Here is a 2,858-nt window from a genome sequence, read left to right as displayed (position 1 = left end):
TTTGTTAGTGAGCTGTAGTTAAAGTATCTAACCTAAGAAATGTAGGTGAGAAGGGGAAAATCAAGGAAAAAGCAGTAGGACCTAAAAAGGAACTCTTATGAAAAAGGGGAATGTAAAAAATGTGACGACTATAGTTTACAAGTATATATGAATCTCCCTGACAGAGCCTGAGAAGGAGATAACATGAAAATGCAATTAAATTCAACCAACAGTTATTGAATGCCTGTTACCTGCAAGACACTGCAGCAAATGAAGTACTAGCCCTTTCCTCGAGCAGCACAAAATATGATGCAGGAGACGGATGCAGATACACAAATAATTGTATCATAAGTCAGACTGATGGCTGCAATAATGTAGACATAACAACAGTTAAAGGAGTATAGAGGAATAAAATAATAACTGGATTTTAAGGTAGGAAAATGAAGGGAGACTTCATATAAAAGGTGGCATTTGAACTGTGTCCTAAAAGATACCAGGGATTTTACTATATATAAATGGGGATTATGTGGTTATTCTCCACATAATTTCCCGCTCTCTCACACTACCATTCATTCTCTCTGTCTTGCTTTGTAATCTGCCTCATCTAACCATCGTTGGTGGTTGTCTGGCTTCTCGTTGAGTTTGGCCAATCAAAGAAACCTGCTGGAGATTAGAGGGCAAGAAGAGAGAAATTTGGGGGTGTGCATTCACTGTCCCCTCTCTGCTTCAGCATTATGGTTTAAAAGTGGCTGCACTACGGCCATGCCACCTTGAACATTCCCAATCTTGTCTGATCTCGGAAGCTAAGCAGGGTTGGGCCTGGTTAGTACTTGGATGGGAGACCACTTAGGAATACCAGGTGCTGTAGGCAGGAAAAAAAAAGTGGCTGTAGCTCTCTCCACCTACAGCTCCTACTGATGGCCTTCTGTGCCATCACTCCAGCTCTCACTGAGCTGTGGTAACACTATTTCATGCCCTTGGCCCCTTAGGCCTAGGAAAGGTAAGAGCTTTCCACTCTGCTATTCTCTGGCTGTCTCAACTACTCTTGTGGCTTCCCTTTACCTTGACGGTATCTCTGTAAATTGTCTCTTCATTTGAACCATCTTAGTTGAATTCAGTCCTAGACAGAGAGAATAGTGTCAGTAAAGGCAAGAGGGAATACACATCATGATTCAGGAACCACAACTGAACTATGGGAAACATCACGGGGCAGGAATCTAGATAGAGGAAAGTGGTTTTAAAAATTGAGACCAGATTGTGAGGGCCTCACTAAAGAATTTGGACTTTATTCTTGAGTAAGAGTAACCCAATGATGGTTATTGAATGAATACAACCAGATCTGTGTTCCAGAAAGATCTTTCTACTAGCATGTGGAGAATGAAATAAAGAAGGAAAAGACCAAAGGCAGAGAGAGGCCAGGTAAGAAGTCATTGCAATAAGGTCCTAAAATGGGCCATTGGATAGTGATAGGGAGAATAGATTTGAAATTGGTCAGCAATAAAATTTCCAGGGCATGGTAAATAGGGGCAAAAGCAGAAGAAATTTTTAAAGATGACTACTAGGTCTCCAGTTTGGGAGAATGGGAGAGCAGTAAACATATAAACATAGAGGAAGAGGTTGTTAGAAATGGGAGCATGAGTTTGATTCTGACCACCGAGAAAGTGAAGTGTTGGGCGATATTCAAGCTGAGATGCTCAACAAAGAGTTGGAAATTTAGATCTATGTGTAAGGAATAATGTAAGAACTGAAGGTAAAGTAGATGTTCAAGAGCTATGGTTCTCAGTCCTGGCTGTACCTGAGAATCACCTGAGGAGCACTTAAATAATAAATGCTGGGGTACAACTACAGATCAATTAAATTTGGCTTCTGGGTGGGATCGGAATCATATTTAATTGGCATGTATTTAATCAGATTTAACCTGGGTTTATCTTTTTAAAGAATTCCCTGGATAATTCTAATATTGATCCAGATTGAGAAGCACTAATCCAGAGCAAACAAAAGCAACATTTGGGAATACCAGCATTTAAGGTTCAGATATGGGAGATGATAAAGAACGGCAAATAGAAATAAAGGCAATCAGAAGTATTTATCAGGAAAGTAGATAAGCACACCATCTGCCACAGAGCCAGAAGAAGAATGAGAAGAGGCCGCCTGATTTGGTAAACAGGAGTCATTACTGATCGCTGAGAAAGCAGTTTTAATAGCTCCAGAAGCCAGGTTGCAATAAGCAAGGGAGGGATTTTAGATGAAGAATTGGAGGGACAAAGTATAAACGACTCTTTCAAGAAGCTTGGCACAATGGGTAGGAGAAAACAGACAACAACTTAAGAAGAAAAAGGGTTGAGAGAAAGTTTGGTTAGATTTTAAGAAAGAGCACTTGAGTCGACCTAGGTAAGGAAGCATGAAAGGGGGAGAAAATGAAGATATACAGTATACAGTAAGAAGAGATTACTGGCAGAATGGGGACTTCAGAGGAGCCTGGAGGGGGTGGCAGCAAGATTATCAGTGGAGTCAGACCAAGAAAGGAATACCAAAGAGATAAACTTTGAGTTAGAAAAGTTGAAGTAGTTCAAGCCACTATTTTCATAATGAGATGGGAGGTATGAATGACTGCTGAGAGCAAAGAAAGTAGAAAGGAGAGGGAAATGGCAGAAAACACTGAGAGCTTTCCGTGTGCCAGGCGCCGTGCTGAAATTCTACCTAGTTACCTCAGTAAGTAATTAAATGTGCTTTTGAAGGACAAATGTTGTCAGATGGGACAAGAAGCAAAACTTAGGCCCGTTCTTCCCAATTTCAGCCATCTAGTCACCCTGCTCCTTGGTGCCATTACTAATTAATGGCCCTTTAAAGCTGGGCTTGCAATTCGTTTTAAGTTAAAT

At 40.7% G+C, this 2,858-nt stretch overlaps 1 pseudogene; it reads left to right on the top strand.

The window, feature by feature from the left end:
• Positions 1–731: 731 nt before the first annotated feature.
• Positions 732–850, top strand: LOC111734839 (annotated as a pseudogene).
• The last annotated feature ends 2,008 nt before the right edge of the window (positions 851–2,858 follow it).

This window comes from Pteropus vampyrus, unplaced genomic scaffold (assembly GCF_000151845.1).
Source record: "Pteropus vampyrus isolate Shadow unplaced genomic scaffold, Pvam_2.0 Scaffold7458, whole genome shotgun sequence".
NCBI lineage: Eukaryota > Metazoa > Chordata > Mammalia > Chiroptera > Pteropodidae > Pteropus > Pteropus vampyrus.
This window is presented reverse-complemented; position numbering and strand designations above follow the sequence as displayed.